At 38.3% G+C, this 12356-nt stretch overlaps 1 protein-coding gene across 1 annotated transcript in view; it reads right to left on the minus strand.

Moving 5' to 3' along the window:
• Window positions 1–881: 881 nt before the first annotated feature.
• The window catches only part of LOC309622153 (uncharacterized protein), a 61238-nt gene continuing 49763 nt past the window's right edge, over window positions 882–12356 (minus strand). Inside the window, exon 6 of the transcript XR_014240555.1 lies at window positions 882–4407. The gene's annotated coding sequence lies outside the window, so the exon portion shown is untranslated. The remainder of the gene's footprint in view (window positions 4408–12356) is intronic.

Consider the following 12356-nt stretch of genomic DNA (forward strand, 5'->3'; position numbering starts at 1 on the left):
AGGGAGGTGGAGGGTGGCTGTGACTCATGGTGGGGGCAAGGATACTGACAGCTGAGACCCCAGGAAAATATAATTATTACTATTTTTTAATGTTTTGTTTGTTTTGTTGTCGTTTTATTATTATTTGTTTTTATTTCCTTCTTGTCATGAAGAACCTAAGGGCAAGACGGGAATAAAGACACAGACCTACTAGAGAATGGACTTGAGGATACGGGGAAGGGGAAGGGGAAGCTGGGACGAAGTGAGAGAGTGGCATGGACATATATGCACTACCAAATGTAAAACCGATAGCTAGTGGGAAGCAGCCACATAGCACAGGGAGATCAGCTCGGTGCTTTGTGACCACCTAGTGGGGTGGGAGGGAGACACAAGAGGGAGGTGATATGGGGATATATGTATATGTATAGCTGATTCACTTTGTTATAAAGCAGAAACTAACACACCATTGTAAAGCAATTATAATCTAATAAAGGTGTTAAAAAAATGTGGTATATATACAATGGAATACTACTCAGCCATAAAAAAGATAAATTAACACCATTTACAGCAACATGGATGATGTAGAGATTATCATAGTAAGTGAAGTCAGACAAAGACAAATATCACATGACATCACTTATATGTGGAATCTAAAATATGACACAAACGAACTTATCTATGAAACGGAAACAGACTCACAGACATAGAGAACAGACAGGTGGTTACCAAAGGGGAAGCGGGGGGAGAAAGAAAGTAGGAGTTTGGCATTAACAGATACAGATACACACTACTATATATAAAATAGATAAATAACAAAGACCTACTGTATAGCACAGGAAACTATATTCAATATCTTGTAATAACCTATAATGGAAAAGAATCTGAAAAAAAATATATATATATAACTGAATCACTTTGCTGTACACCTGAAACATTATAAATCAACTATAGTTCAATAAGAAAAATTTTTAGGAAAAGAACCCGTGTCCTCAACAGATGATTAGTTTAAGAAGATGTGGTATATATATACAATGAAGTATTACTCAGCCATAAATAAAATGAAATATTGCCTTTTGCAGCAACATGGATGGACCCAGAGATTATCATACTAAGTGATGTAAGTCAGAAAGAGAAAAACAAATATTATATGATATCACTTATATGTGGAATCTAAAAAATTCTACAAATGAATCTATATACAAAACAGAAATAGACTCACACATATAGAAAACAAATTTATGGTTACCAAAGGTGAAAGGGAGGGAGAGGAGGGGTAAATCAGGAGTATGGGATTAACAGATACAAACTAATATACATAAAATATATAAGCAACAAGGTTTTACTGTATAGGCCAGGGAACTATATTCAGTATCTTATAATAACCTATAATAGAAAATAATCTGAAAAAAAATATATATATATAACTGAATCACTTTGCTGGATACCTGAAACTAACATAATAATGTAAATCAATTATACTTCAAAAAAAAAACCAATAGATGATATCTAACACATACTAATGTAAAACTTCAACAAATGTATGTATGGTTTCTCCTGTGTTCTCCCCCAACAAAAGAGATGACTTACACATGAACAATTCATAGAGATCATTGGGATTTGCAGTAGCAGGAAAAGAAATGTATACATATTTATATGATGGATTAGCTTCTGTGCCACTTCGCTGTAGATGAGTTAGCTAATTATGGTGAGGAAGAAGCAAATCATCCCCTCATTATTTTGTGTGTGTGTATGTACAATATAATGATTCAATATTTTTATATATATAAATATATATATATATATATCTCGTGAAATGATCACAACATAAGTCTAGTTAACATCCATCAACTTACATAGTTACAATTTTTTTTCTTGTGATAAGGACTTTCAAGATCCATTCTCTTTAGCAACTTTCAAATATGCAATACAGTATTTTTAACTGTAGTCTTCATGTTGTACATTACATCTCCTGACTTACTTATTTTACAACTGAAAGTTTGTACCTTTTGACCCCCTTCACCCATTTCGCCCATCCCCACCCCCAACCTCAGGCAACCACCAATCTGTTCTCTATATCCACGAGCTCAGGTTTGTTTGTTTGCTTGCTTTTTGTTTTCATTTTTTGTTTTTCAGATTCCATATATAAGAGAGTTCTTATGGTATCTGTATTTCTCTATCTGATTTATTTATTTCATTCAGCATGATGCCCTCACGGTCTATCAATTTTGTCCCAAATGGCAAGATTTCGTCCTTTTTTAAAGCTGAGTAATTTTCCGTTGTATATAAACATTTTCTGTATCCATTCACCCATCGATGGACACTTAGATTGTTTCTATGTCTTGGGTATTGTAAATAATACTGGAGGTTAACATGGTGGTGCAGATATCTTTTTGAGTTAGTGTGTTCATTTTCTTGGGATAAATATCCCAAGAAAGTGGAATTGCTGGAACGTGTGATAATTCTCTTTTTAATTTTTGGAGGAACTTCCATAATGTTTTCCATAGTATGTGCACCAAGTAACATTCCCATCAACAGTGCCAAAGGGTTCCCTTTTCTCCCACCCTCGCCAGTACTTGTTATTTCTTGTCTTTTTGATAATCGCCATTCTGACAGGTGTGAGGTGATATATCATTGTGGTTTTGATTTGCATTTCCTTAATAATTAATGATGCTAAGCATCTTTTCATGTACTTGTTACCCTCTCTGTCTTCTTTGGAAATTTTTCTTTTCACATCCTTTTTTTTTTAAAATCAGGTCGTTTGGGATTTTTTGCTGTTGAGTTGTATGAGTTGCTTAAATATTTTGGATATTAACCCCTTATCAGATATCATTACTTTTTATTTGATGGTTGCTGATCTTTTTTACCTTTCATTTTGACATTGGAATAGCAGCCTCCCATTGATCCCCAGAAAGGAGAAAGGACAATAACAGAGTATAAGGATGGGTCTGCTGTACAATAGACTGAAAACAGGAGACTTGAGTCCCAAATATCAGATTGGTCTTTGCCTACAGGACCATGGGTAGTCATTTTCCCTGTCTGGTCTCAGCCCTAACACAGAAAAACATTGCATATCCCAATGGTTAGAGTGGGGGGAAAACTTGGGCACATTTAATTACTGGTTTCATGATCTTTAGCAAATGTTGAGCCTCCATATAGATGAGACCCAAATGTAATGTCTATGCATTACTTATGCATACATGGAGACTATAAGGAGAGAGTTATGGACTGAATTGTATCTCCCCAAAATTCATGTTGAAATCCTAACCCCTAGTACCTCAGAATGTGGCTGTTTGAGGAGATATGGCCTTTAAAAAGGTTATTAAGGTAAAATAAGTTCATATGGAAGGGCCCTAAACCAATATAGCTGGTGTCCTTAAAGGAGGAGATTAGGACACAGAAAACACAGACCTGGGAATGACCATGTAAGGATACAGCGAGAAAGTGGCCATCTGTCAGCCAAGGAGGGAAGCCTCAGGAGAAACCAAACCTACTGAAACTTTTACCTTGGGCTTCTAGCCTCCAGAACTTTGAGAAAATAAATTTCTGTTGTTTAAGCACCCAGTCTGTGGTATTTTGTTATGAAAGCCCTAGAAATCTAATATAGGGAGGAAATGCACAAACGTGATATTTTTTTAAAAACTTAATGAGTGGTAGATGGCAAATTGTTTATTAATATCTGGGTTTGGCTATAGTTTTCACTTTTTCTAAATTAGTATGGATCATCTTCAAAATCAGAATTAAAGCTTATGGAGGAATTCCCGGGTGGTCCAGTGATTAGGACTCTGTGCTTCCACTGCAGGGGGCACGGGTTCGATCCCTGGTTGGGGAACTAAGATCCTGCATGTTATGCGGCACAGCCAAAAAGATAAAAAATAACAAAATAAAGCTCATGAAAACAGTGGCTGGTAGGAAATATTTCAGACATAGAGATAGTATAGAAAATAGTATATCAGGGAATTCCCTGGTGGCCAATGGTTAGGACTCTGCGCTTTCACTTCTGTGGCCCAGGTTCAATCCCTGATCGGGGAACTAAGATCCCACAAGCTGTGCAGTGCCGCCAAAACAAAACAAAACAAAACAAAAACAGACACTGGGGATCTCTCATCACACCAGAAACAACCATGCTAGCACCATGATCTTGGCCTCTAGAACTGTAAGAAAAATTTAAAAATAAATAAATAAAAATTTAAAAAAAACTTCTTTAAAAAAAACAAGAAAATAGTATATCAGACTTCAGTATACTCACATTAAGAAATAAAACATTACATGTAGAGGTGAAAGTCACTGGTGCACCCTTCTATGATTTCCCAGAGGTAACCATTATCAAGATATGGGGGGTTTTACTCTTGAAATCTTTCTTTACATTTTCTCCTCAAGTGAAGTATAGTATTGTTTTGTTGCATGTTTTACTCATAGATGCCTGGCTCCCTAATGGAAAAGGAGAAAGGAAGAAACATAAGGAGAACAAATCCACATTCACCTCTCAACAGTGTGACCTGCCATTTATGCTTCCTTGCCATGTGACTTCTCTTTCTAGAGTTTCTAAAATGGACACACCCATTGTCTCACTTTATATGCTGTAGGTGGCACCAATAGAATATTATTATCCACCACATACTATTTTCAGTCACTTTTTTATCCACTGTGTCAAAATCTTAGAGTTTCCAGGTGCCAGGTAGCCCAAAACAATGACGCAGTGTCTCCTGAACATGAAACTTCTTCCCTTTATCCAGGCCTAATTTTCTGTCTTTCATTCACACTGTTGCTTATCTAGGCCTGTACATCTAGAACCTAATATGAGCCAACCGGATGAAAGAAGACAGTGACTGAAGGGAGTTAGTTTTCCTGTGTCCAGATTAACACCCAGATCCCTCAGTTGGTTTAGGGATGCAGGCTGTATAGAACTTGAGCTGAGTTTGTATTACAAGTGTTGGGCATGTGTATATTTTCCTTTCCTTTTATTATTTTTATTTGCACAAGGAAGTACTTCAAAGGTGTTTTCATTCACCTGTGTTGATTGTTCCTGGGGACTTACCTGAATGATCCTGTGACTAAACTTCCCCTGAATTCTCCCTTCTGGAAACTGTGGGGCCGAGTGCTGGGTGATCTCATGCAGTTCCTCACCCTTTCCCTCCCCTGTGGCACTCACTGCTTTGCTAACTGGGTGGCAAAACTGATGAACATGCTTTCAATTCAAGGGGCTTTATTTGGAGGGCACAGAAAGAAGCATGTTGTGAAATTTACTTTCATCTCTTGACCTTCACTAAAATCCTGGGAAGTGGAGACATTGTCTGACTGCTGAATGTAAGGTTTATTTGAGAGACATACTTGCCCGTCCGCTAGGCATCTGTTATGTCCCTGAAGCTGCCCAGTTGGGACTGTCATGTGGTATATTCATGAACTACTTCTGGAACCATGCTATTCTATTACCTAATTCCCTTGGCTTAGGGATGTTCCTCATTCTGACACTGACCAGTTTCCTGGGCTGGAGTTTTGTTTTTTTGTTTTTTTTTTTTCACTTCCCAAACTAAGACACTTTTGTTGTAAATAAAAATAGAAAGTGCAGGAGGTGGGAAAAATTGTTTGAAACCCTTAAAGTCTACTACTTATGAATAAGCACTGTTACCATTTCTTCATATATTTTCTCAGAAATTGTACTTTGCAAATGTTACCGTATTTAAGAATGTAAATGAGATAATATCCTTAAACTTTTGTAAAATGCCTTTTTAATATAAATATCATATTATGAAGGTCAATTCATGCCAATCAATATAAATGCACATAATAATAAAAATGGCAGTAGAAACACTAATGGCCAATTTAGGTATGATAATCATAAGAACTGTTAATTATAACTGCTGACTCCCTCAGTTCCCCACACTGTGGTAAGTGCTAAACCTGTACTTGCTCATTTAATCCTCATCACAACCTACGAGGAGGAGCTCCTGTTGCCCGACTAACCATCAGGGGACTGAGGCACAGTGATGGCGGTGCTAGCCAGTCACAAGATTAAGATATGAACCAATTCTGTGTGGCAGCTGAGCCCCACATCTAACTAGTGTACACTAGCGCTTCTCATCTCATGAGACACTCAACCTTACTGTTCATCAGGGCACAGCAAAATAAAACTAATTAAGGTCCCATGGTTTTGTTCTCAGTTAACTAGGCAAAAGTTTAAAATATTGATTTTAATCAGTGTGGTTTGGAATTTGAGGACCTGTGTCCTGTTACATTGTGGAAGGGGCTCCTCCAGATCTTGCTCCCTTCCTGTGTCTCTGGGATGTTCCTATTCTAAAGTGAATGGCTTTTCCTGTGCTTGGGGCAGAAAGTGCTTGTTTCTCCAGCCATTTTAATATTTTATGTAATTGCAAGAGCAATAGGTATTTATTATAGTTAAAAATAGGTGATATAGGGGCTTCCCTGGTGGCGCAGTGGTTGAGAATCTGCCTGCCAATGCAGGGGACACGGGTTCGAGCCCCGGTCTAGGAGGATCCCACATGCCGCGGAGCAACTGGGCCCGTGAGCCACAACTACTGAGCCTGCGCTTCTGGAGCCTGTGCTCCGCAACAAGAGAGGCCGTGATAGTGAGAGGCCCGCGCACCGCGATGAAGAGTGGCCACCGCCTGCCGCAACTGGAGAAAGCCCTCGCACAGAAACGAAGACCTAACACAGCCATAAATAAATAAATAAAAATTAAAAAAAAAATAGGTGATATAGAAAGGTAAACAAAATAATAGTACCTCAAAGCCCACCACGGAAAGAAAAGCTCTTCTAATGTTTTCATCTGCATTATATTCCTCCAGAATTATTCTTATGCAGGTATTATATATTTATACATGTATGCATACATTTATATATTTACATACAAAGCATAAGATCTCACCTTACATTTAATTTTGTAACTTATCTCACTGTAGTGGGTTGAATTGTGTGCCCCCCAATATTTCCAAATCATAACACCCCCATACCTTAGTTGGAAATAGGGTCTTTGCAGATATAAATAAGTTAAAGATCTCGAGAGATGATTGGATTCAGGATCGTCCCTAAACCCAATGACTAATGTCCTTATAAGAGAAAGGAGGGAGATTTCACACACACAGGGAAGAAGGCTATGTGAAGAGAGAGGCAGAGACTGGAGTTATGCTGCCACAAACCAAGGGAAGCCAGGAGCCACCAGAAGCTGGAAGAGGAAAGGATGAATTCTCCTCTGGAAGCTTCAGAGGAAGCTTGGCCCTGCCAACACCTTGATTTCAGCTTTCTGGTCTCTAAAACTACGAGATAATGAATTTTTTTTAATCATTATGTTGTACACCTGAAACTAATATGTTATATGTCAATTATATCTAGATTTTTTTTTTAATGGCTGTGTTGGGTCTTCGTTTCTGTGCGAGGGCTTTCTCTAGTTGCGGCAAGTGGGGGCCACTCTTCATCGCGGTGCGTGGGCCTCTCACTATCGCGGCCTCTCTTGTTGCGGAGCACAGGCTCCAGACTCGCAGGCTCAGCAATTGTGGCTCATGGGCCTAGTTGCTCCGCGGCATGTGGGATCTTCCCAGACCAGGGCTCGAACCCGTGTCCCCTGCATTAGCAGGCAGATTCTCAACCACTGCGCCACCAGGGAAGCCCCAAGAGATAATGAATTTTTGTTGTTCTAAGCCACGAAGTTCCTGGTACATAATTAGTTACAGCAGCCCTAAGGAAACTAATACACTCACTAACTACATATCCCAAATGTCATTGAATAAACATCAGACTGTATCCTATTTTTTCATGTCTATGGGGACAGTAATGCCAAAAAAGATATATTTTAAAGATTAATATGACTAAATTTCTCTTAGGTGCTATTGATTTTTATGTATTGATTATATTGTTGCTAATCTCCATTTTTTTTTTAAGATTTTTTTTGATGTGGACCATTTTTAAAGTCTTTATTGAATTTGTTACAATATTGCTTCTGTTTTATGTTTTGGTTTTTTGGCCACGAGGCATGTGGAATCTTAGCTCCCCGACCAGGGATCGAATCCATACCCCCTGCATTGGAAGGCGAAGTCTTAACCACTGGACCACCAGGGAAGTCCCACCAATCTCATTTTATAGATGAAAAACTGAGGAACAGGGAGAACAAGGACTTGGCCCAGGACTGCACAGTTAGGGAGCAGGACAGCTTGGATTTGTACCCAGCACCTCCTGCTCCAGAGCTTGGGAAATTGTCAAAGATTTGTTAAGTGACAGGAGCAGTCTATACAAGCACACTTATTTTGGGCATCATTAAAAGTAGTAGTATGCATATATTAATATATTTATATAAAATATCTGGACTTAGTGACAAAAAGTAGCTTGTGACCTTGGTGTTGTTCATTGTATCAACAACATGAGCATGTTCATTGTAATCATGGGGGCAGAATTGATCTACAGTGAGATAAGGAGACAGTGGGAATGAGGAATGTTTACAGGGAAAGCAGAAAACTTTCTGATGTTAATAAGGAATGCAGAAAACTCTTTCTGGAAGTTTGATTTTAAAGAGGAAAAGAGAGAGCGAGAGACATAGAGATAGAGACAGGGACAGAGATGGAGACAGAAAGGCTTGTGGCTGCATGGGGATGAGGGTGCCAAGGAAGGATTCTTTCAAAATCTTCAGTTCCTTGAAAGTTTCAAAGTTAATATGCAGGAGCCATATCATCTCAGATTTAACCATTGAATTTTCCCATATTTCCCTCTTATCTCCACTTTAGAGTTAATGAGATGCCTCTAATGGAATAGTATGGGTTTTGAGCTTAATATATATTCAGTTATTAGTGAATGGAAGAGTGGATAATTGTGTATCAAAGAAATGGTAGTACAAATAATAAATGCTGAAGAGGGTGTGGAGAAAAGGGAACCCTCCTACACTGTTGGTGGGAATGTAAATTGGTGCAACCACTACGGAAAACGGTATGGAGATTCCTCAAAAAACTAAAAATAGAGTTGCCATATGATCCAACAATCCCACTCCTGGGCATATAGCCAGACAAAACTCTAATTTGAAAAGGTACATGCACCCCAATGTTCACTGCAGCACTATTTACAATAGCCAAGACATGGAAACAACCTAAATGTCCATCAACAGATGAATGGATAAAGAAGATATGGTACATATACAATGGAATACTACTCAGCCATAAAAAAGAATGAAATAATGCCATTTGTGGCAACATGGATGGACCTAGAGATTATCATACTAAGCGAAGTAAGTCAGAAAGAGAAAGACAAATGCCATATGATATCACTTATATGTGAAATCTAAAACATGACACAAATGAACATATCTACAAAACAGAAACAGACTCACAGACACAGAGAACAGACCTGTGGTTGCCAACGGGTGGTGGGGAGGGAAGGTTGGGAGTTTGGGATTAGCAGATGCAAACTATTATATATAAGATGGATAAACAACGAGGTCCTACTGTATATCATAGGGAACTATAATCAATATCCTGTGATATTGATGCAAGAGGGAGGAGATATGGGGATATATGTATATGTATAGCTGATTCACTTTGTTATACAGCAGAAACTAACACAACATTGTAAAGCAATTATACTCCAATAAAGATGTTAAAAAAAAAAGATATCACACACACACACACACACAAAGAAAATTAAAGGCCAATATCACTGATGAACAGAGATGCAAAAATCCTCAACAAAATACTAGCAAACTGAATCCAATACTTTAAAAGGATCATACACCATGATCAAATGGGATTTATCCCAGGGATGCAAGGATTTTTCAATAGCCGCAGATCAATCAGTGTGACACACCACATTAACAAATTGAAGAATCAAAACCATATGATCAACTCAGTACGTGCAGAAAAAACTTTTGATAAAATTCAACACCCATTTATGATAAAAACTCTCCAGAAAGCAGGCATAGAGGGAACATAACTCGACATAATAAAGGCCATATATGACAAATTCACAGCTAACATCATACTCAACGGTGAAAAGCTGAAAGCATTTCTTCTAAGATCAGGAAAAGACCAGGATGCCCACTCATGCCACTTTTATTCAACATAGTTTTGGAAGTCCTAGCCACAGCAATCAGAGATGAAAAAGAAATAAAAGGAATCCAAACTGGAAAGGAAGAAATAAATCTGTCACTGTTTGCAGATGATATGATACTATACATAGAAAATCCTAAAGATGCCACCAGGAAACTACTAAAGCTCATCAATGAATTCAGTAAAGTTGCTGGATACAAAATTAACATACAGAAATTGTTTGCATTTCTATACACTAACAACAAAGTATCAGAAAGAGAAATTAAGGAAACAATCCTATTTACCATCCTTTATTAATTTTTATGTAGACAAATTGTCATATTTTCTCTTGGCTGTGTACCTAGGCGTGGAACTGCTGGGTCATATGGTAACTCTCTGTTTAACTGTTTGACGAACTGCCAGACTGTTTTCATGACTCTGACAGTCTTGAAGAGTACAGGCATACTTTGTTATCTTCTCGTGATTAGACTGTGGTTGTGGGTTTTGAGAAAAAATACCAAGGAGTTGAAGTGCCCTTCTCATCACATCATATCTGAAAGGACATGGTACCCATGTGACACCACTGGGTCACTGGAAAGGCTGACCTTCATCACTGGGTTAAGATGCTGTCGAGTTTCTCCAGTGTACAGTAACTGTTTTCCATTCACCTACTCAATTCTTTAGAAGTGACTCACTAAGTCAGCCCTGCCCTCAGAGGTGGAAGGGGGAAGGTTCACCTCATGGAGGGAAGGTATCTATACATATTATTTTGAATTGTTCAATAAAGAAAATTTATCTCCTCTCCCACTTCTTTATTAATTCATTTATTTATATTAGTATGGATTCATGTATATTTTTATTATAAAGTTTGTGTTATTTTACTGAATGGATACATCCTGAAAATGTGAATTCTGTGATGCAGTACAAGTATTTTGACTTGAGTCAGGAACCTGCCAAAGAGTTACCACCACCATTATATTTCAGCACTAGTATATTGTCTAATTGTGGTATATTAGACCATACTTTAGGCAATATATTTAACCATGGCAGAGTGTGAGACATCATTTTAGATGATTTCATTGCATACTCGGAAATCCATTAAGAAAGAAATAAAAACAGGTAAGACAGAGTTTATTTAAATTACCATAAAAATTATTGCTAACATGCCTTAAATTTATTTGCAAAATCCTTTTCAATGAAGCAAAAATATGGGATGTAAGGGAAAATGTGTGCTTCATTTGAAAGTCCAATGTCTAAAGCACAGCCTTCAAATTGTCTGACTGATTCTATGGAAGGTATTTTACAATTTGAGCTTTTTAGCAACTGGTAGCATTACAACATAATCCTTGTCTATATACAAGCAAATGAATTCTGTCCTGGGGACAGAAATACCTCCTGGAGAAATACTTATTTGTCTCCATTTGAACCTTCATTTCAACACTCATGGTCTATAAATTTGACAAAGAGGTGGATGTTGACATTGTCAAGGTAAATTTCAGTGGACGTGTGGGAGAACACAGCCCCGTTAGATAAGGGATGAAGTCTGAGTCAGAGGGCAGATGCAGGGAGATGTGAGTTGAGTATCAAGAATTCTTTGTAGAACTTTGGTACAAAGGGAAGAATCTATGTAAAGAGGACAGTAACTAGAGATGTGAAGAGGGGTTTGAGGCATTAAATTATGTTTTCAAATCATCAATTATAAGGGACTTGAGCAGGTTGAAATCTTAATGGGAAGGAGCCATCTCTTTTTAGATTTAACATCTGAATTTACCGCACCAGTCTTTCCACATTTTACTTCCTAGTTTCCATCTGGAGAAGCCTAAAACTTAACCAAAGGGATGGTGTGGAGTTTGATCTTAATGCCTGTTAACTGTATGAGTGGATGGATAGATGGATGCAGGATTTGTCAAAAATGTGCTGGGAATTCACAGACTTTTATCTCCAAGTGTAGAGCTCCTCATGCAGATGATTGAACCCATGGTGGTGGGTGGCTGAGAGGATGCGGCTTCTCAGGACTCTGCAACTGACGGCTGCAAGATGGGAGCCCTCAACGTCAGTGTTCAGAAGCGCATTTAGGCAGACTGCCACACCTTATGTCCTGGAGGGATCCATCCCTGACCTGAGCAGGTGAGTTCACAGACAGGCTTGCCTTCCACCTGGGGGAACGGGACTACTGTCTGCTCAGAAGCATGTTGTGGTCTAGCTCTTGTGCCATTTGGAAAGATTTAAGAAAGTATAGACTTGGCACCTCTCTAAACTTGAATTCAACATATATAACAGAGATATTTTTTACCTTCTAGGCATACACACTATCATTAGGAGCCCCCAGAGTCCACACACATACATACACACACACAC

The sequence above is a fragment of the Balaenoptera borealis genome (genome assembly GCF_965194805.1).
Source record: "Balaenoptera borealis genome assembly, contig: HAP1_SCAFFOLD_1658, whole genome shotgun sequence".
NCBI classification, from domain to species: domain Eukaryota; kingdom Metazoa; phylum Chordata; class Mammalia; order Artiodactyla; family Balaenopteridae; genus Balaenoptera; species Balaenoptera borealis.